Source organism: Taeniopygia guttata, chromosome Z, assembly GCF_048771995.1.
Source record: "Taeniopygia guttata chromosome Z, bTaeGut7.mat, whole genome shotgun sequence".
Lineage (NCBI taxonomy): Eukaryota > Metazoa > Chordata > Aves > Passeriformes > Estrildidae > Taeniopygia > Taeniopygia guttata.
Genome location: NC_133063.1, coordinates 28,453,259 through 28,477,005, shown reverse-complemented (window position 1 = coordinate 28,477,005; position 23,747 = coordinate 28,453,259).

Genomic DNA, 23,747 nt, shown 5'->3' with positions numbered 1-23,747 from the left:
AATTTTCCAAGCTGTCCTGAGACTAATTTTAGTTTTAACAGTGATCCTTAGCTCATACATATGTATTGTTATGCCTATAAGAGCTGCTCATTTATCCACAAGGTGCATCAGTAGAGATGAAGCAAAAAAAGGACAACCTGAAACAGCTGCAATAGATAACAGGTGGGTACAGCACATTATTTTATTACCTAGACCTGTGCGTCAAGCCATAACAAAGAAATCACAACAGTGTACTGAAATGCTGTTTTGTGTAAAGGTTGAGAGAGATATACTGAGTAGTAAACTTTGAATAATAATTAGTCCTCCAAGTATTTAATCCCAGAAGATGATAGAAAACAGAAAGCTAAAACCCCTGCAAAGTAGAAGGATTTTATAATTTTGCATCTGTATGGATTCTGCTAGCCTAGCTACAACCAAGGGCTTTTTAATCTTCTCTTTGGAGGATACTTTGAGAACTTACCAAATAAGCATTATGCTGTGGCAGGAAGGGAAAAGGTGTTAATGTATAGGTACAAGAAGGCAGACAGATGAAAGAAATTGCGAAATCAAGCTACAATGAACAACGTTAGCATTCGGTTGTGTGCATATTGCAAACAACTAGGAGATCAGACAGTAATCAGTAACAGTCCTGCACATTGCAACCTAGAATTCCACAGACTCTTAGTTCCTTAGGAATACAAATATATTAAGCTGAATTTTATCACCTGGTAAATATAATATCCCTCCCTATTTCGTCCCCTTGCTGTGTTTTCTCTACATTCACACTAAGACATGTCCATACACACACTCGTTATCTACATATGCAACCCTATTGTACTTGAAACCAATTCCTTGCAGAACAACTTCTTTGCTGCATCACTGTTACTAGTAGAGTTTCAGCCATTTACACATCTCAAAGGGTCTGACAGAGTCTATTCTTCTGCTCAGTAGGAAATCTTCAGCAAAGCTTTGTTCACCAATAGAGTCTTGTGAGGACGCTGGACTCCAGGACGGTTTGGATGGATAGAGATGAGATCTCTGAAGGCTGCTCTTAGAATATATGGTTTACTAGAGAGGGTGAAAGGCCCTGCTTGGGGTCGCCAGATGCAACACTTGGCAGGCCTTAGGGAGTGGAGGAAGGGAGAGGCAAGGGGTAGAGGGAGATAAGAGAGGATCCCAAGAGGGAGAGGGTGTTCCAGGAGAGGGGAAGTTCCAAGAGGGGGGGAGTTCCAAGAAAGCATCTGGCTCCTCAGGGACTCCTTATCAGGGGGCTTCAAGGTGGGCTGGAACAAGACTCAGGCCAACGGGGTCACAGACAGCTGATGTTTCAGGGGAGGGTTACAGGTGTGGGGTGAACCATACATTGGGGGGTGAGACAGAACATTCCATTTAACCTTTAATCTCTGTATTTTCTAAGTTTTTGCCAGAAAATCATATTTATAAGGCTTTCCTATTTCCCCAACAGTGTCTTAACAGAATTTTATGAGTTTATTGGGATTTCTTTCCCCTTGTCAGGATAACCATTTTATGGGTGATACAGCCAAGATGTTCAGACTGCCTGACTCTGTCTCAGTCCTGGTACCTAGCACTTGAGGCCTCTGTGATCCTCAGAGGCACAGCAGCAGTTCCTGCAGCAGCTAGCTTGTAAAACAAAGGGAGTTTTTCTGAGCGAGCTTATCTGCATTAACAACACTAGATTCTAGATAGCTGGAGTGCATCAACAGTTCAAACTAAAAGAGTAACAGTAGCTGAGCAGAACAAACTTCCAACTGTGAAGTAATTATAGGGCTGTTGAATGGCTGATTGCTTGTCTGTGGTCCCCTTAGTTCTCCTGATGCGGTGTGCTTATAGTTTTGCAATTGGATAAAATAGATTGGAATTAGTGCTGTCATACAAAACTGCCAGCTGTTCCACTGTTAATAAAGACACTATTTCACTATTAATATATCTCATTCTTCTCTGCTGTGCTTATTCAAACAAAGTAGCTCTGTTTGTAGAGTGGGTGTGACTGCACCTGTTCTGGATTCGGGAATCCATGGCCCATGAGAGATGCCTTAATACTCTTCAGTAACAATGCCAACTTCCAGCCAGAGCACCATGCAAAGACCAGAGATAGTAGAGGAAGAGGAAGGTTTCAGGTGGCTCATGATAAATTTAAGACCTTCATTTAGCTTCAATAGTGACTTGCAATATGAGCTTGAGAAGATGACTTATTTTTTTCATTTAGTGAAAGATGTTACTGTTACCAACAAGTTCAACTGTAGGAAATGTTCACTATAACTGCCAGCAGTGGTTACCTGGATTATAGAAAGCAGGCATGTTTTATTAGCCTTCTTTGGCATTGATTTAAGGCAATGATGAATCCTCTGAAAATCCCCTGCCTTATTTAGACAGTGAGCCTGGAATAGTGTGAGAAGCTTTGTCTCTAATATAATCCCATTTCTAAAGCTAATTTGTAGCATATTAAAACAAATAGTGCTAGTAATTTGAATTTATGAGTAATGATGCATAATGTAATATCTGCAGACTAAATATCAGTCCAGACTTTGGATCTATGACCAGCTGTGATAAAAGGTGTGAAAGAACTTCTTCTTGGCCTTATGTAAGATGTTCAGAGTAGGTGGAGGGTGGGAAGTCACTACGAAAAGTTAGTGCTGATAACTTAAAGAACATTGACAAAGGGTTTTTGAAATAATGTGTTGCTTAAATAAAATAACAATAAAGAGAAAGAAAGTCACTGTTCATTGATTGTACTTTTTCTTTATGTCTGAACCCAAGTTTCAACTACAAACTTAGATATATTAACCTTCTGAGTAACACAATTACAACTATCTTCCAAGTAATCCATTTTGGGATGCCAAGAAAATGGAACTGTCTTAAAATTCACTTTTAACTGAAGCTAAAAATTATTTCATTTTAAGTGTAAAGATTAAAGAAAAGATTTTTAAAAATATTTGTACTTTCCTATAGTAAATTTTTGAAGTGTTTCACTCTTTTGAAGCAGTTTTTTAAATTAAAACATGTATCTTCTCAAGATAGTGTTTAAAAATTAAGTAAAAAAATATTGTTTGTAACAAACAGTAAGAATTTAGGTATAGTGCTTACCTGCTACTTGCCCCAAGAGGCATACCTGTGCTTGGTGCTCATGGAGAGGGCTGCAGCTGCAGCTCCTGACTATGCCCCACCCATTCTGAATAAACGAGAAAAAATATCTTATCTTTGGAGTACTGCTCCCTATACCTATCTAAAAGCAAAAAGAAACGGTAAAGGCAAACCTATTCATTCCTGAGAATGAACTTCCCTCTGTCTTCTCTGTTTAGGTAAGAAGTTCTTCAGTTCATACACTGTTATTTACTTTGAGCCTGTAGCATGAAGAGTGTAAGGAATAGTTATTTACATTGATGCTCCTTAAGTGTTAGCACAAATAAACAGTTAATAAAATAGATGATGAAGCATCCTTCATGCCAAACCATGATTAATAATTTTTCAGAATAAAACCAGCGAAGATCATTGAAGTATTATCTGCCTTAATAACTGTTTTATTGTTCAGATCCTGTTTTCTTTAAACTCCACAGGAAAATACAAACAGCAAATGCAACATCCTCTAGGCTGAACAAAAGAAAAAGAGAGAAGAAAGAAAATGGTAGACTAAATGAGCTAAATATAAATAAAACAAGCACAAACATGAGCTCTTTTCCTGCTGAAGAAAGCAAGCACTTGAATTTATCATCCAGTGCAATTTGATTAAACATGCCACTGTTTATAAATACAATGTATCAGTTCACTTGTTAGAGTTTACATTATTGATGGGCTTTTTTGTTAAACTAAGTCAGAGAAATATTTAAACAAAGGCATTTTGTAATATGAATCAAGAGACAAAAAAAAAAAAAAAGGAATCTGCGCTGATGACTTACGAAGGTTACATTAAACACATTTATTCTTAGTTGCAGATTGCTTTTATGTGTGAGTCTCACAGTGTAACTCCAGGCTCTGTTCTGCTCTTGTTAATTAGTTTTAGTTTGATGTAAATGCTTTCACTTCCTGGAATTATTCCTAATCCATAGCAATGTAAGGAGGAAGAGTTGAACACATTATTTTTTTTTTTTTCTATAACTTGTCAAAAGGTAACAGCTGAAGTATATTATCATCTCCAAAGTCCTGAAGCAAATATTTGTAAATGTTAATATTCTGAGAGAAGATGAGATTTTACTTTTCCTGGAGGCATTTGTTTGTAACATTGACACATAATATTAAACCCCACTGTGAATGATAAAATGACATTTACAAACACTGACTTTCTGCATGTTTTCTTATAGAATTGGCACTGAGATGATGGATGAACCACCTGCCATAAAACATCTAGGATTAATCTTTAAAAAGGATCTAAACCTATTGCATCTGATGTTATTGCAAATCCTTTGATTACCTTGAAAGTGAGCAGGAATGGGCCACAACTGAAAGTTTCCCTTTTAATGTTAACCTGACTACAAAATCTTCAGAGAACCCCAGTGTATTTCACTGTATGCACTTAGCTAAATTGCACATCATCAGGTTCCAGTGCTCGTCTTGTCACTCTGTGTACTTGGGGCCCAATGGGTCGCTCCAGAATAGCAAAACAGGACAAAGCACAATTGAATTCCAGCAACAAAACCAATTCTATGATATAACTATGGGTAAAATAAAATTTCATTTGTGATTAACTGAACCTTTTCATTCAGTGCAGGATGGTCTTGTGTGGGATGTGAGAAAAGGAGAATCTGAAGATGGCCCCTCAGTTTTTACTGATGTGAAGTTTAACATTTTAATGGCAGAATTAAATAGCATCCTCATTAATAGCAAAAATTTCTATCCATACATTGGCATGGAGGGTGAGATAGAGATAACATATAAACTGTTGTAATCTCAGACGATAATCCTATATAATCATGTCTTCTGTTTCTCCTGACAATTCAGAAATGTATCCATACTCTTTAATCTTTCTTGTTGCACCTCCTCCTTCATATCTGGAGATGCCTGAACTATTCATCATGAGCAGCTTGTCAGATCTACTAAGAAGATTTCTTTTCAGGAGTGTTCAGTGACTTAAAAGCCAGGAAGCAATTTCTAAAAGTGACCCAAGCATTTTCAAATCTAATTCAGGACCTCATGAGTCTGATCTCTGAGAGCTCACATCATACTTAGAAACAGGACTTTATTTTTCCACCATCTTAATTCTTACTTCATGATAGCATCTGAGTGCCAAACTTAGTTTTTATTAATTTTTCCACATTTCATAATTCATTGACAATATATGCATTTAATACCTCTCATATTAGAAGGGATGAGTTGTTCATGTATGTTATGCTTTTCTACATCTATATTTAGTCACCTCTCTTTTATGATACAATTTTTTAATCCTTTGTAATGGGAGTAAATTGAAGGAGAAATCACCCAGGTTTGCATTTTCCAGGTAGAAGATTTTGAGAATTTGTCAGAAGAAGAGAAACATTTTTAAAATACAGGTGAAAAAGCATTATAAAAAAACCTTTTCCTGTAAACTTTCATTTCTGTTGTCTGTTTTTTCTGGAATTTAGAAATCCTGAAATTTAAAATACCTGAGGTCATTACATGCCAAGGAAGGGAGGAAGACATAAGCCTGATTTATTTTCTGTTCTTGAAGACTTTGCTTTCAATATTCTCTGGTCATATTTCTAGTGAGCAGTTGACTACCCTAAATAGATGATGTCCAGGTAGGCAGTTTCAGCATCTAGACACTTGTTTGTCTGATAAAGATGAAGTTTGTCTGATAAAGAATGTCTAAATCTTCTTTCTTGAGTACTTATGTGTACTCAAAAATTACAACCTAAATTCTTATGAGTAATAATAATAATAATAATAATAATAATAATAATAATTTTTAAAGAAAAAAATAATAGATGAGTGACCAAAACATAACTCAAAAATTCCAGATCCACATTTGAACTTTATACAATTTTTTCCTTCTATCATGAGCACTTTTCTCTGTTTCCTACTATTAATCAAATTCCTGTTGGGTCGGATAGGCCCTCAGACATTTGATTCCACCACCATCACCACCACCCACCCTTCTACTCATGTATTAAAAATAAAACAATCAGACAACACACAAGAGCAAATAATATAGATATTTACTTTGAGATTTTGCCTTTTTGGGTTTTCCATCCACTTTATACATTTTTGTTTCTTTTCTACCTCTCCACTGATAAATTCTCCTTTGTTTGTTGATGTTTCCTGTCCTTTATAGTACATTTTGCTAACACTATTATCAGTTCAGTTTTTCACAAATTCATTCAGCACTCATTTACTGCCATTAGCATCCTTAGGATAGAATACAGCTCCAAACTCCAATCAGCTCCTCTCTCCTTCCTAATTACTTCAGAGTAGTTTATTATATGCTTACCCCCTTCCTGTCTCCTTCCTTCCACATTTCATCACATCTTCCCTCCTATTAGTTTGCTTTCTCCTATTTATCTTTCTTTCAATATAATGGATTATTTAATTTTCATCTCTGCTTTGTGCTTTTTGTGGCTACCCATCTTATTAAAATACTAACTGAGAAGACATTGAAAGGATGACAAAAAGAATGACAAACCTTGATGGAAGTGTGAGTAACACACTAAAAATAAAAAATACATAGATATCTATCTACGTATCTATCTATATATATATATATATATATACATCAGACAATGCAAGATGGATAGAGTCTGTAAATTTTCTATATATGTCTGTGCAGAGAAATTGAATTTTTTGGACTACTCTTGTAATAATGTCTCATAGGAATGTAGAACAGAACACGCACTCACATGTACTCATGCACTGTTAGTTATGTAGCTCAAGAATACAGTATGCTCAAGGACATGTAATACTGAAGAATAAAAATTCTCTGATGGTAACTACATTTGCTCATCGTTTGCATGATTCTGCCAAACCAATGCATTTCTTTATCTTGTGCTATGCTGTTTCCAAATTGTTCCTGTTCATATGATACAAAAGTTTTTAATTATGCTTGACAAGACAAATTTTTAAGGAAGTCATTAAGATAAGAGACCTCTGCAAGACTAGAAATTACTCAGATTATACACAAAACCTCCTGTGTATGTGTACTATGTTTTTTTCTTCTCTATTCTCTCTCTTCTTCCCTTTCTTTTCCTCCCCCTTCTTTTTCCTGAGAGAGTGTGGGAGTGGGGGATGAGTGGAGGCACAGAGGGAGATGTTCCTTCAACTAAATGCAATACAATGCAGCAAACCAACACATTGCCACAAATAATGTATGCCTCTGTCAGTGTGCAATGCAGTTCCACTCATGAGGTTATAACACATTGAAAGTGGAAATGTAGCCTGAGGAAAAGTTTTGCATTCTGAGCTCAAAAGTAATCTCAGAGACAGCAATATTAAAAAGACAACATACTACTCCTTCCTTTAGAAACAGACAAGGAAAAGTAGAAGGTATGAAGTCACTGGGCAACCTATCTAGCAGAAATAGATAGTTTATAAAGCTGAACACAACCCTTGAAGGCAGAAAGAACAATGCTTGTGCTGTTATCTTAGTGATTTCTTTGTGTTGTGATACAGGCATTTGTAAGAGATGTGTTTATAAGTGTTTTGAAAAAAAAAAGGAAAAGGAAAAATAATAGAAGAATTAAAAGACTTTTTTCTTCCTCTTTTCAATCTGAAAAGAGGTGAAAAAATAGACCACATTTATGGAGGTAAATGGACTTTTCCTCCCCTTATCCTGGCTCTAAATATTACAGGTTTATATAACCTCAACTAACAGTTTACCAAGTCTACTCTGTAGAGAATAGATCATGGATCCTTGTTAAGCTTTTCAGCTTAAAATAAATTTTAATTTCCAAGACATTCAGAAAACTGTTGGCTAAACATTACCTTTCTAGGCTTGCTGAACAGGACTGTTTTTCTGGATTGTAAATTATTTGTAGAGCATATTTTTCTTTCACTTACTAGTATTCAAATAGCCACAATAAGAATGGCAGGTAACAACAAAAACAACCTTGTCAGAGATTTACTGACAAGAACTGCCCATATTATCTGTCTTACTGGATTTATGTTGAATGTAATGTAAAAATTAATATGCAATATAAAAATTAACATGCAATATCCCTTTAAGATTTAGGAAAAAAAACAGGATGCATATTTGCCTCATATAAGAGTACGTGAGATAAAGAAGAATCTATCTGTACTGAGACAGGTGGTATCTCAGATATGCAAACAGTTTTAGCACGTTTTCTTTTCAGGGGCTCCCTCTATAGTTCTGATTTCTCTCATGTCAATACATGAACACACTGAACTGTTTGTAATATGGCAGTTTTAAAGGCATTTCCTCCAGCTGTGCTAATGAAAGAGTTGCAGCTAAATTCAGTATTGGCATAAATATATAATAGTTAGCAGAAATATGACTGACCTCATAGCTGAATGTGACTACAAATATTCCAACAGCAGGAGCAAGCCAATATGACGAAATGTGGCACAGCCTAGGGGTTCAGGGGTTTTTAAACATCAGTGCCTGTTAAATGTCTGACAAAGAGTCTGGCTACAGAATGCAAGCTACAGCTAACTGACTTCATTACAGACTGGTTTCATTTTTGCCACATACTACAAGAGCTTCTAGCTCTCTGTTGCCTCTGAATGTGGGAGGTTCAACTGATGGGAGTTCAGAGCTCAGGCACTGAATGAGGCTGAATGATCGTGGGTTTAGCTGTGTTTGTTTTCAGTGGGCCAGGCCCTGAGACTTGGACCTACATGACTCCTCCTGACAGCTCAGGATCACCTCAACTATCACATAGCTGTGATAACATGTGACCACAGTAACAGGTACAAAGGTTTGAAGCAAGCTAAGTAATGAGACATGAGAAGGGTCATGCCCATGATTTTAAACACACAGGAACTATGGTGTGTGATACTGGTACCCATTTATAACCAGCTTATCCAAGGATTGGTAGCATTCATCACGTTGTTAGTATTGTAAATTTGTACTGTCATAGATAGGATTCACACAGCTTGGGGCCTTGTACTTTCACCTATTATTTTCCCTGTGTTATGATAAATTTTCACAACACTTGATTAAAACTGCCAGTTTGTTGGGGATAAAGAAAATCTCTTGACACTATCAGGACTAATTATGTTGTCCTTGCCAAAGGGGTAGTTGAATAATTGAATGTGATTATTGCATAGCTACAGTGCTTTTCATGTCAGTAGCAATGCAATGAAGATTGATTCTCTTTAATTAATCATTCAAAAATAGCCCCTTGTATCATTCCTCAAATAGGAGCAAAGATGTTCCTACATCTTTCTTCCAAAAGGCTCCTGGATGCAATTGGTTCTCTGATGAACTAGCAGTGTGCCCAGTAGTCCATGTGTGTATGTCCTAGATAGGAGGACCTCCTTTGTAATTATTTGGTGATCCTACTCTCCTTATTTTTCTTCTTATTCTTGAACATGCATTATCATTCTAATAGCCACAAGCATAAGAACATAGTGGAAAAACTTAGTATTTACTACCTGAATTCCAGGCATTTCATTGTAAGGTGTCACCAGTTCCAAACTTATTTTTTTAATCTGCTGAATCCCTTCCTTTTCAAATCAAATGGTCTGTGGGATAATGAAATATAAATTACAATATTAACTATTTCAACAATATCTTGTCTCAATAAAATATGTAGAAGTCAGTGGGTTGCATCCTGCTTATCTCCTACAATATGTCCATTAGTGACAGAAGTTAACAAGCTATATATTTTTCTTCTAAATATCTACATTGCATGAAGTCTATAGCATTCATCTATAAGAAATCGATTCTTCATATAATCTTCTTTCTATATGGATATTAAAATCTCAAATAATCTAACAGGGTGATGTCTTTTAAATGGATTGATCAATTATGATATCTGATACTGCAACATACTTCTTTTCATAAAAATAGCTTTCTAGGACTTTTGCTATTGTTGAGTTATTTTAGAGACTATATAATGAAAATTAAAATTCATAAAGAGCAGAGGTAACAACCATTTAGATTTCAAAGTATAATTAATGTATATTTATAACTAAAATTTTTAATTATCTGAATAAATCTCAATTTTAAATATACAATGAATATGTTTTATTGTATTACAAAACATTTATGTATGTTATGATTAAAAAGAATGGGAAGAAATAGACTGATAAAGAAAGCTATGCACAGTATAAATATCCATGATTTGTAATTTTTCTGATGCATTTTGTAACTCACAATTTGAAATAAAAGTTTATCACTTACTCCACGTGATAGTATTAGAATGCCTGCATCAAAACCTACAAATGGATTATTCGCATGATTTGTGTATATTTATGCACAACTCAAATAGAGTACCACAGCTGGGCTGGTATATAACTACAGGACATGCAGAAGTTGTTACGCACCTAAAACATCAAACCCAAGTAATTTTTTTAGACTTTTATTGTACTACCTATGTGTATTGGATATTCAACACATATTAGCAGGTATGTTTAATGACATATTTAATGCAGTATTCAGCACATTGTTAGCAGGTATGCTTAATGACTATTCTTCCTACTTGTTGGAGGATATGGGTGTAAGAAGGAAAGTGGTTCTTGGGTTTGCAAAGTTTCCATCATTTGATTTAAAGGGATCTGCTGGGATAAGGATCTAAGTCCTGGTCAAATAACTCAGATTCTAAAAGAAATTTCTTATGGAAGAATTGCTTATGAGATTTAAAATTTTCCCATTGCCAAATACATTCTCTATACCAATGTAATTATGGACAAGTCTTGCAACGGCATTTGGAAAAACAAAATAAAACCTTTTCCTTAGTCCTAGAGGAGGTCCCTCATGGACTTGGTGATTTCAGCAGGCCAAGAACCTGTATCTGAACTTCTGTGCACATTCTTCTCTCAATTAGTGTCAGGTAGGATACAGTTTGGCCAAGAGAGATTTTCAGTGTAATGAAATTTAGGCGCAGAGGAGTACAGAGACTTGGAAACACAAGTCTTTGCGTTTCCTTGACTTGTGCTGAGGATCCCACAAGCCCACACTTGTGCACAGAACCATGAAGACACCACTCAGAATAGATTCTCTTCTAGCACCTCCGCTCTCTGTGGTGAAGGGTAGACCTACCTCCTCTTTAAAATAAACAAAACCAAAACCAAAACAAAACAAAAAAAAAAGGCAAGAGTTTATGCCTTTGGGAACAGTAAGGAGAAAAATTAAACCACAAGAGAAAGAGTTTTTTGGGGTTTTTTAAATAGAAACAAGTGCTTGGACATTTTCCATGTCATGCCAGAAAGAAAAACAAAGTTTTATCACTGTATTTTCCAGTTTACCAAACTGTCTCTCTAAAGAACCTATTTAGTTGAAGGAGACACAAAAAAGTGGTAACAGTGAATGCAGATGTTATAAATTCCACTGGGATTTAAGAAGCTAAACAATTGATTTCATTTTTGCAAAAGCTGGACTCTCTATATGCTGATTGCATATTCATTCTTTAATCTTTATATTTTTAAAGTGTGAAAAAACCCATGACCTGAAATTTCTCCTGTAAATTGTTGAACATTTGGAACAGACAAAGAAAATAACAGTTAGTTATGTTCTTTGTTAGTGTTAGTTCTTTCTAGTGTTAGCAATTCTGCTAACACTACAAGAAATAAATTGAAACCAAGGCAGGAAAAAATATTATATGTAAGGACCTGAGATCTCATCAAAATGCAAGCACATATTTTATTCTTAGACATGTTATACTGCCTGTAAAGCCAAAATTTAGAATAGAACCTTGGGTTGACTCAAAGGTCTGCAATAATTAATAGCAAATTCTCTCTTTTTATGAAGAAGAACTACACACTTTCAATTGGATTTCCTAACAAATAATGCCTGTGAACACCTGAATCAATGATTAGGCTGAAATAAAAAGCTATTTTTGGGTTTTTTTCAGCTTGTTGCACAAAAGACTGCCATGGTACATGATCCCATTTTTTGTTCTTTCCTGTAAAATGAGGGCTTAAGGTAAAATGAAAGCACAAGCAGTTCTGTTTAATTAGGTATACATTTTTGATGGAAAAGAATGAACCTCCCCACAACTGCTGTGTTTCCTTCAGCAGCATGTTGCCAAAACTAATGTGGCAACAGCTTCAATATAGGGAACTCAGAGCACACATATAAGAGCCAATGCAAATTTATCTGCTAGTGTTTATTTGTGTACAAAGCTCCAAACTGTATTTTTCTTGTTCCTGATTACCAGGATTAGTATTATTTTTTTAATACTAAAAGTCCAGGTTTGTTACATTTGCATATACTAAGTCAAAGCATTGCAGTAAAACTTGTGTTTGTCGCTGTAAAATGAAAAACAGCAGATGAAGGAAGCTATGAAAGAAGAATTCTCCATGCTTTGCATGTTGTTAACATTGTGAGCATCCCCATTATGCCACTTCAATTGCAACTACCACAGGATGTGACCAGTGCTTTGTAGTCCCTGCTATAGCTACTCTCATCACTAACATGAGCAAGATGGAAGTGGCATTTTCATACAGTACAGCTGCAAACTGTTGCTAAAAAAGTAACTAGGTTTGGGTCACTTGATAAAGCTGCTGCAGTTCAGGGCTTTGTGCATCTGCAATCCAAGTCCTGAGTTATGGGCACTTCATCCATGTTGCCTCTTCTGCTCCTTCCTCTGTGGGGGAAAGGCTAGTCACTCTCCCACTGCTCCAGAATAGGGTCCCTCCCATGGCAGACAGTCCTTCCCAAACTTCTGCAGCATGGGTCCTTTAGCTACAGTTCTTCACAAACTGCTCCAGCATGGGTCCTTCTGTGGGGTGCAGTCCTTCAGGAACAGGCTATTACAATGCAGAACCCCCATGGGACACGTGTGTCACACTATGACATGAAGTAACTCACACACGGATGCTAGATGCAAAAGAGGGAAGAAAATAACTAAAAGAGAGCTTTTCTGACTCTGCAATGTATAGACTCTCAAAAGTGACAGTGAATTGGACAGTGAAATTGCCACCTCTCCAACCACACTGGTCAAACTAACAGTCTGTTAATTCTCTCTGCCTACAAAGAAGAATACAAAAAAATAATTATTTATATAAACAGTGTGAAAAGATTCAGTAGAAATATGTAAATATCAAAAAGTATAGAAAACTTTTAGAAGAACTTCAAAACTCTGAAAAGAACAGAACAACACACCTGTTTAACATAGACTCCACTATCCCTCAGTCCACAGGTCCTGCCAGAAGCCTGCTCCAGTGTGTGCTTCCCATGGGATCACAGCCTCCTTTGGGCATTGACCATATCCAGCACTGAGTCCTTTGGGGGCTGCAGGTGGATCTCTTTTCCACTATGGACCTCCATAGGCACAGCTGTCTCACTATGTTTGTCACCATGGACTGCAGGGGAATCTCTGGTCTGACGGCTGGAGCAGCTGCTGCCCTCCCTTCGCCACTGACCTTGGTATCCACAGAATTCTTTCTCTTACATAATCTTATTACTCTCTTCTCTGTCCACAGCTTGCTTCTGTGCAATAACTTTATTTCATTCTGAAATCTGCTATCCAATAGGTGCTGCCACTGTCACTGATGGGCTCAGCCTAGCCCAGTGGTGACTGTGTCTTTGAGCCAGCTGGCACTGGCTCTGTTGGACGTCTGTGGAACTTCCAGTAGCTGTGAACAAAATCCACCCCTGTAGCCTTCCTGCTACCAAAATCCTGCCACACAAATCACAAAATCACAGAATCACAGAAACAATTACATTAGAAAAGACCTCCCAGATCAACAAGTACAGCCTGTGAACAATCACCACCTTGTCAACCACGGCACTAAGTTAGTACATCCAGCCTTTTCTTAAACACCTCTAGGGACAGTGACTCCACCACCTCCCTAATTAGCCCATTCCAGTACTTAACCACCCTTTCCATGAAATGATTCCGCCTAATGTTAAGCCTCCATGCTAAACCTTCTCTGGTGCAGCTTGAAGCTATGTTCCCTCATCCTGTTGCTGTTATGTGAGAGAAGAGATTGACTCTTACCTGCCTAAACCCTCCTTTAAGGGAGTTGTACAGAGCAGTAAGGCTTCCCCTGAGCCTCCTTTTCTCCAGGGTAAGCAACCCCAGTTCACTTGGCTGCTCCTTGAAGGTAATGTACACCAGACACTTTGTTACCCTTCTCTGGACAAGTTCCAGCACCTCAATGTCCTTTCTGAATTGAGGGGCCCAAAACTGAACACAGGACTTGAGGTATGGTCCCACCAGTGCCACATACAGGGGGAGAATAATTTCCCTGATCCTGCTGAACACACTATTCCTGATACAGGCCAGGATGCTGCTGGCCTTCTTGGCCACCTGGGCACAGCTGGCTAACATTTAGCTGCTGCTGATCAGGATCCCCAGATCCTTTCCTACTGGGCTTATTTCCAGACACCCTGATGTGAGCCTGTAGTGCTGCATTGGGTTGTTATGACTGAAGTGTAGGACCTGGCATTTAGCCTTGTTGAACCTCACTTGGCAGTTCTCAGCCCATTGATCCAACCTGTCCAGGTCCTTCTGCAAACCCCTCCTATTCTCCCACCCAGCTTGGTGTCATCTGCAAATTTGCGGATGGTAGACTTGATCCTCTCATCCAGGTCATAAATAAAAATATTGAATGGGACTGCGCCAAATAAACAGGACAGTGTCCCTGTGGGACGCTGCTAGTGACCAAACACCAACTAGATGGCCCAATATATTGGAAAAGCGAGAATTCCTTTGATATGAGTGTCTGTGTTCACTAGCTGGCTAGAAAACTTCCTTTGCTCTCTCTTCCCGCTCTCATAGATCTTGGAGGTTTTGGCCTAATTTCCACAAAACAGGCAGAAATTGTTCTAAACATGTTATTCTGCTCCACGTGGACAGCAAAATCTCCTGGCCAGAGGAAATGGCTGCAATGGGAATGGGATGATGCACCCCACTTATCCCTTAATGGTACTTTAAACAACTAGGTATGCTTTTACTGTACTGATGTTGATGTTGTGCCATAGTGAATGCTGCTGAGGTTCCAAGTATGCTGAGCTTTTCCAGAGGTTGAACATCTCTCCATTTTTTGTCCAGATGATGATACAGACCAGCAGAAACTGAAAGTTTACTTTTGAATATTTGCATTAGACATACAAGAAAATTTTTGGGAAAATGGAAAAATGAATAGTGGATTAACATATAAAACACAAATTTTCTCATTCACTTTTTAGAATAAAGAAATTTTTTTTTGTAGGATGTATTGTAAGTGTCAAATCAGGTACCCTAGAGCAGACGAAAAAGAGGTTTAAAAAGCTGGCTATGCTTTCTCTGATCAACCTTCTATGCTTATAAGACAATGACAGAAAATAAAATTCTTCCATGTTCTCCATTAAAAGGAACTTGGCAGCTGTTGCTGGAAGTTATTTTGGAGCCAATTAGATCAACATTTTCTTTTTGAAAGAGTAAAATGTATGTCGGATAATGACAAAAATATCTATTTTTGACCCTATGTTTACAACTTTGTGCCAAGTTCGGAATACAACATACCTAATAGCTTTTTGTACTAGACTTCGAATGACTCCCAAGAAAAGCTGGTTTCTGACCTTGCCACAGTAGTATGTCTCTGCTGACTTCAGTGCAATTATTCCTGGTTTACAGTGACAAGTGACATCAGAATCAAGACACCATTTTAAATTAAAAATGCGCAGCAAGAAATACTCTAAGAACCACTGTCTCATAACAGGTTTGAAGATACTCCAAGGTATTGCAGTCAGGGTATCTGAAGCCAGTTTCTGTGGCTGGTTTGGGGATCATCAAATTAATTCTTCATTATCATAATCCAGATGAGGTGTCTAAGACAATACAGATGTAGAGCTGCAAAACTAGTTTTGTAAATAGTTTATTGCCTCAACTAAGCTAGCTGCGTCAAGCTTTGGCTTAGGGGACATGGACCAGAGGATGACATTTAACAGAACATGAGTGAATAATGTTCATGCTCTCATCAATGAGAGCATACACACCTAGGAGAGGAAAAACAATCTATTAAAAGCTCATACAGAGGTGCAAGAATCCTAAATTACCTCTGCACCATATCTGCTGCTAAGTCTCTTGGCATGGGTTGTTAGCTCAGGTGTACCACAATGCTGATGACACCTGGTACTGGCAGTCCATGGGCACCTGGAAAACAAGGGGTGAAGCTAAAGTTTGTGTCATTCTTTCGCAAGTACATAGTCCCTTTCTGAAGAAGAGCAGACTAGAACAGAAAAAAAAATGCAATCATTAGCCTGAAATTTTGCAGTGGCACAGATCAGAATAGAATGTATTGTCTCCCACTATTGGCTCTCCAGTATTCTGATTAGGTCCTATTAAAATATCTACAATAGGAACTCATGTCACAAACCCAGCGATATCAAGAACTTAGTCACAACATCACAAGTCTATGTGTCACAGTGTACCTAACAAGTGATTTTCACCACATGAATCCTCACATTTCTGTGCTGAACAAAAGTCATTTGCAGATGAGCATTTCTTTTTTGTTGAAGAAAAAAAAATCAGAGCGTTGGTAAATGGAAATGCTCAGAGCAGATAAAAATTTTTTATAAAAAGATGAAAAGCAAAATCAGTACTCTTTAGTACTGTTTTGTAAGACGACTATAAAAAGAAAATAAGCTAAAAATGAGAAAGTCTTAATTGAGAGAAATAAATGCTCCATATGTGTTCAACAGAGCATTGTTTTCCAGAGTGGAAAAGGACTGACAGTAATTCTTCCTTGGATAGTCTGTTATCTAACTATTAAAATCTTAGAATATAATTAAAGATTAAAAAATATTACTTAATGCTGCCTGGTTAAAATTACACCATTTCACATGATTCTCTATTTAATTATAATACACATTTATCCAACAATTTAAAATTAGAATCCAGCACTACATATTGATCTCCTATTAATATCTATGCTTTAATAAAATGACAGTCTTTCAAAAATCTACCAACAGAGACCTTTATAATATATGACATGGTTTAAACTTATTTTATTTAATGCCAGAGAGAATTGAATATCTCATCCTTTTATGAAGCTGCTGTAAATGACTTAGCTTAGCTTTTAGATTTCAGACTAATTTAATTTCATTTTTATCTTATGTTATTCTTTAAGTTTTGTTCAAAAAACTGACACCATGTGGAATAACATGTCAAAAATGTGGGATGTTTAAATTCATGATTTATTAATTTAGTAAGGATGTGAAATAAAGTATATGATGCCTGTTAATGTCACAGGCAAATGTAACACCTAATGACAAAATGCAAATGAAACTTAATTGTTTACCATATACTTGAAGTTGACATTCCGCTGTGATAAGAACACTTTCAAGATATGATATTATATATATTTTCATGGCAGAACCTTTTCAGGATATGCTAATACCTTTATTATTCATGAGCCAAACACAAAAGATGTTTTCAGATTAGGAATAAGTTCTATCTACTACAATTCTGAAAAGAACAGTCCTAGAAAAAAAAGAAAAAATTAATTACTAAAAAACCAAAACAAATCAATATATATAAAAAGCATTTTTACCAGAAAATACTTAAATAGAAAAGATTTATTTTACAGTTGTAGTGGTTACAAAATTGTTCAATAGTTACAAATGCTTTGGTTTCAAGGAGAAAAGCAACTTCCTGTCAAGCTCATTAGCTGGATAAACTTTCATTAAAATACTGTCCACTTCACTGGAATACCTATCAATGCCTTCTGATCAACTAAATTCTAGAACACCAAATCATCTAGGGCACCAATGGTTTCTGTAGCATAGTGACAAGCTGGCTTCAAAATTATGGCAGCCCATGTTAAATCTTGGGGTTTTACAAATACTTTAAGCTAAATGTTGAGATAAAGAGCAACAAATTTCTTCCTGAGTAATTAGCTATATATGCTATATATGTTAGGTGTTCTCTCCTGAGAGCACTATATTTTTTAGTATAACATGCTCCAACATCGGACTAAAGATATTTAATTTTCTACTAGCTAAAGGAATATTTGCATATGCTGAACCCCTGATACTGTTCTTAAATTTGCATAAGCACATTTAGACAAAGCAAATGTTTAAGGAATAAGCAGAACTCCAGCAGTAAATTGACAACTTCAAATTCTGTGCTCAGTTACAATCAGAGTTAATCTTAGTGCATTTGACAAGAGACACAGTCCCAGTTCTGTTTCTAAAGTTGTGCAGTAGTACAACTCACTTCCCAGTAAAGTTGCTTCTTGCTTTTATCAGTTTGAGAAAAATCTATTTTGAAAGCTTTGCATTTTTCCAGGCACACCACATGAGACCTAAGACTGCAAAATTCTAGTTTTCTTCCCATGAGCACTGTTCATACCTGCTAAGCCAACCCCAACATATTTTTGCTTTCCTGACTCAATCAATTCCAGAATATCAGAATATTAAAAAAAAAAAAAAAAAAAAAGCAATATAGTTACCACTGCCTTCTGCTCTCTTTTTGAGTGATAGACTAATTCTGTGACCATTGAGACACCAAATACTTTATGTCTTCCCATCTCTTTCTTATGTATGCTTTCCCTCAGTCTGGAATCTCTGTCCTACAATTCTGAATGAAGAAGACAAATATGTCTATCCTGCACAGGATAGGCTGTTTCCCCAGGAACCTCTGAGATGCCATCAAACTCCAGATTTGGAGTTTGCAAGTCTGCAACAGACTTCTGGAGAAAACCAGGTCCAGACCTGTGTCCCCTTGGTCACAGACCTCTCATCTCAGGGCTTTTTTCTCTATGTCATTCTTTTCCACATGAAGGATTTATTTTACTTTCTTAGGCTCCTTTTTTTTTTTCTTTTCCCCTGTAATTGTCTGAATAAAAATTTGAAGGGCTCACAGTTCTACTGTCCTCATGCACAGAAGACAGCTGCAGTCCTGGTGCTGCTTATAGCTACCCTCTGCATCCTAGGCATTATTCAAATCTTTTGAAATTGTATTATGTTTTAAATGCAGGTAATTGTTATTATTTTTACTGCTTTATTTTTTTTTAATATGTCTTGTCACATTGGTAGGAAAAGAATGTTTTGTATCATCTAGACAATTTTAATTAAAACTATTTTTTCTTAGTGACTAATTAAGTTGTCAGTATAATAGTACTGTCTGCAATGGGTCAGTGAAATCCTCTGTCAGTTGCACTAACAACAGCTTAAGAACCTGTGCTTTTGCTTCCATGCTATACCTACATGTCCTGTAGGTATAGCATGGAAGCATGAATTTTTGTCCCTGCAAAAATTCATTTTCTCATTTGAGCAGTGTAGCAGTTTTACTACTGTGCATCAGTTTGATAATGGATGTACAGAGCTAACTACAGAGAGTTGAATATAGCAAAAATACTGGTTTAAGTATTTTACACAGACAGTTTTATAATTGTACTGTCAAGACATTTTGTGCATATTAACATCTATTTTCATATTATACCAAGTCAGTCATGTGTTAATATGTGTGCTCTCTTTGACTGTGTACTGCTTATTGGTTTTGACCCCTTCTTTTTCTGTTCTCAGAAGTTTCAGGCATCCATACTGAAAACACTCAAAAGCCATACTTAAACATTCAAGTAATTAATCATAGATTGCAAACAAACTGAGGTTGAACAATGCCTAAATAAGCTATTGATTTAAAATAGTGCACCCAAACTATTCACCTGATCATTAGAGATAAGGCAAACAAACAAAACAAAAAATTTACTTGTGAAGAATGTCAGATATAATAAAAGCCTCTTCAAATAGGATTTGTTTATTCAAGTGTTTGACTTCTGGAAAATACCAGGAATAGAGATTATCTGGAGACCAGCCCTGTAGGAAGAGATCTAGGGTTTTGGGCAGATGGCAATGAGCCAGCAGTGCTGTGGCAGCCAGGAGGGCCAAGCATGTCCTGGGGGGCATCAGAGACAGCATCACCAGCCAGGCAAGGGCTGTCCCACTCTGTTCTGCACTGGGGCAGCCTTACCTCCAGTGCTGGGGGCAGTTCTGGGTGCCATAATTTTAGGACATCAAATTATTTTAGTGTATCTGGGGAGTGCAACCAAGATGGTAGAAGGCCTCAGGGGCAAGAGGTCACTTGGCTTGTATGGCCTGAGGAAGAGAAGGACCCCATTACAGGCTACGTCTTGCTCAAAGGGGAACAGCAGAGGTGGAGACACTGATGTTCTCTTTCTGCTGATCAGAACTAAGACAGGAAGACTTAGAATAAAACTCTTTCAAGGGGAGTCCAGATTAGATATTAGGAAATGGTTTTTCGCTGAGAGGTTGGTTGGCCACTGGAACAAATTTCTATGGAAGTGGTCATGTCAACAAACCTGTCAAAGTTCAAGGAGTGACTGGATGATGCCCTCAGTCATATGGTTTAATTTTAGGTAATCTTGAGAGGAGCAGGGAGTTGGACTAGATGACCCTTGTGGTCCCCTGCCAACTTGAGATACTCTATAGTTCCTTGATTCTGTAATTCTAACACTTAAGATGATAAGTCATATTCCATAAACTATGCAGCCCTCAGTAATTTAATAACACATACGTATAACCATACACGTACATGTGTACATGCTCCCACTTTTGCTTGTACTTAATTACAGACATTTGAGTGATCCCTTGATTTGATTAGGACTACTCACAAATTTAAACATCTATTTAAGTGCTGCATTTGGTACTGAGCACATAGAAATGACAGTAAAACCCACAGAGTTTCATTTAGTCTGTACTGAAGCCAGGAAGATTCTTGCCACTCCCTGTGGTGAGAGTTGGATCAGATCCAAGCCTGAATGAAGCACTCAGCATGAGAAAGCCACTGAAATGTACAAGGTGTTTGTAACTAAAAACATATCTGAAGGAAAGTGGCATTTTCTGATATATAAGCATGAGATTGTTTGGAATCTGTGACACTGAAAGTCTGTTATCTATAGTCATGTATTATTAAAGGGAAAAAAACTAGCAAGCATTGTGAGAGTGAGACCTCTAAGGCTTCAAAAATGAGGCTATGCATTATGTTTAGGACTCAACAGTAAGAAAAGAAAGCTTTTCCTTAAATCACACTGCATTAAACACAAGTCTGAGATGTTTTGTTTAGCTTTCTTTTTCTTGAAGCTGAGCAATTTTTGAGCCATTCCTGAATACTTAAAAATACAACATTCAAGTATTAAATGTGAAGTCATATTTTTCAAGTGTATAACCCTTAGGTAAATGTTAGCAGTCTTTGGAAGACAAAATTATTTTGCAGCCTGCTCCTCAAGAACATGTCCATGAACAGATTGGGTACTTCAGTGAGTTTGTTTACTGCATCCTGGCTGTCAGAGATTACCATATTCTTAGAATTCTTTATACAATGAGTCAATCTTGAAAAGAAAAATTTAAAAATTGTTTGTATAAGGATTATATAGCCAAAAGCTTTTCTTTGCCTCTTGTTGAAAAACATCTTTCCTTTCTGCATACTACATCCTTCCTTGTCTCATTTGATAATTTTTTATTCAAAGTTTTATCATCTGGAACTTTAAGTTCTTCAGGGTAAGTGCAATCCATTAGATGAGTGTTCTTTAGCTAAACTATCAAGTAGAAGAAAGCACAGAGTAAATAATGATTCAGAACTAGTTCTAAACAACAGCAAAGTTGCCTGGAGCTGATGTGCATCATTTGAACTTAGTCCATGAATGGACATGAATGAATATCATGCAACAAATTAGTAGTGAAATATGAACTACAGGTAATTGAACATTGTTATTTTTCTATAAAGTAGTTGATTTTCAGTACTAGAAATATCTTTGCCCCATTAAAGACTGTTCAACTCAATCAAGGCAGTTCCTCTTACCAGTTTTACCTATTATTTTTAAACCAGGAAGTTACTTCTAATACAGTCATAATACACAAATGATTTAGCACCAATGTGGCCTCAGAAAGGACCTCAGTGCAAACAAATTTAGCATGGCAAATTCAAGAAAATTTTCAAGAAAAGTTTCTTTATTCACTGCAGACTGGGGGTCAGAGGAATAAAAGTTTCTTTCATGTAGTTATAGAAGGTATAAATGTTTCTCTTTCAGTTTTACCAGAATAATAGTATTTACAGTATCAGTTATTATTACTCCAAATTTCCAGTAAGATTTTCCTTATCAGATTGCTATGCATGCATAATTATTGAACTACTACATCCAGCCTCATCCTAACAATTCATTGTACAATATGTTGTCCACAGATTAAATATCAAAACTGAATTAATAACTTCATAGTAATTTCCCATGTACCCTCATTTTCTTATTTGTGGATAGATCTAAATTATTTATCTTATTAAAATAAAAAACAAAATAACAACTTTTTTAATGCTGATTTATACTGTGGTAGATCTAGGAATATAAAAATAAATAATTTAGATCTAGAAACTTTAAAAAAGAATGGTCTTATAATTTTTTTTTTTTTTTGAGATGCATCTCTTGGAGAAATCTTGCTTAAGCTAAGCCACGTAGCAGCATATCAGTGAATTTTAAGACTGAGTATGTGCTTGTTAATAACCTCATTCCCAGGTGGTAGGGCCTAACCAGAAGCACAGGCTAAGGAAAAATCCTGTTCTAAGCAGTGAAAATGTGCAAATTCTTGTAGTGTAGCTTGTAGCTGTTGTTCAGTTCATACTGACTTTTATAGGTGGAAGTGCCATAGCTCAGAAAACACCTTTCTCTTACTAAGAAGTCAATGTAGCTGTGTTTTTTGCTGACTGTATAATAACAGTATATATTCTTCAGTGGCTTATAAAAGTGTAATAATACATGCTGTATGCCTTCTTCAATAAGATGAACTTTCAAATCAGAGTTTATATTAAATATTTGTATTAGAAAATTATTCTATCTCTAGCGCTGCTTATTAAACTTTAAAAATGAACCATACAAAAAATATTTTGCAGCCCAGCCTAGCCCATGCTATGGTAATACTATATGGTCAAGGTTTGCCTGGTTTCTGGGGGATAGCAGGGTGTTATTTTCTTCCCTGTTTCTATTGCCGGTCTTCATGCAGGGTTCCCCAAATGGAGAGTGTACAGCACGGTCCAGCAGAGAAATTTTAACTAGAGGTGGACCAGCAATGGCACCTAGGTATGTGCCATCTACACAGCTTGCCCTGCAGCTGTGAAGTTGTGTCCTAAAAGCTGTTTTGTGAGGAAGCAAATCCTGCCTCTCACCTTACTGCTGATATGGAGTTAAACATGAAGAAAGCCTATGGGTGATATTCTCCTCCAGCAGTCACTTGAGATGGGGGGTGGAACTCAGGTGCTTTGGGGCAATATGATTAAGCAGAAGTAATACACATGAATGAAATGTAAATCTCAAAGGGAGTTTATTCAGGATTTTGGTGCCAGTTTTGTGGTAATTCTGTGCCAGGTGGACTTTAAAGTTTCTCTACAAATACACAAGTACTACTGTTAAATCCCCACAATGAAATGTTGTACCTCACAAAGCTTTTGGGAAGTTTGCCAAGGAACCTCTGTGGGGTTACTCTTAAACATGTACAGCTTGATGTCATACTAAAAAGGGGACATTTAATTCAAATTAACTTTCCTGATATTAAACAGATTTCAGTATGCTGAAATCCAGAATGTGTATAATGCTGCCAACTTGTTTTCTGATGCCAGTATTTTACAACCATTCAGATTTTATTCAAGGGCAAAAATAGCTATGCAATTCATACAGGTTGAAAGAGCAGAAGACAAGGTGAGATATACCACATGTTTGAAGAACATAGT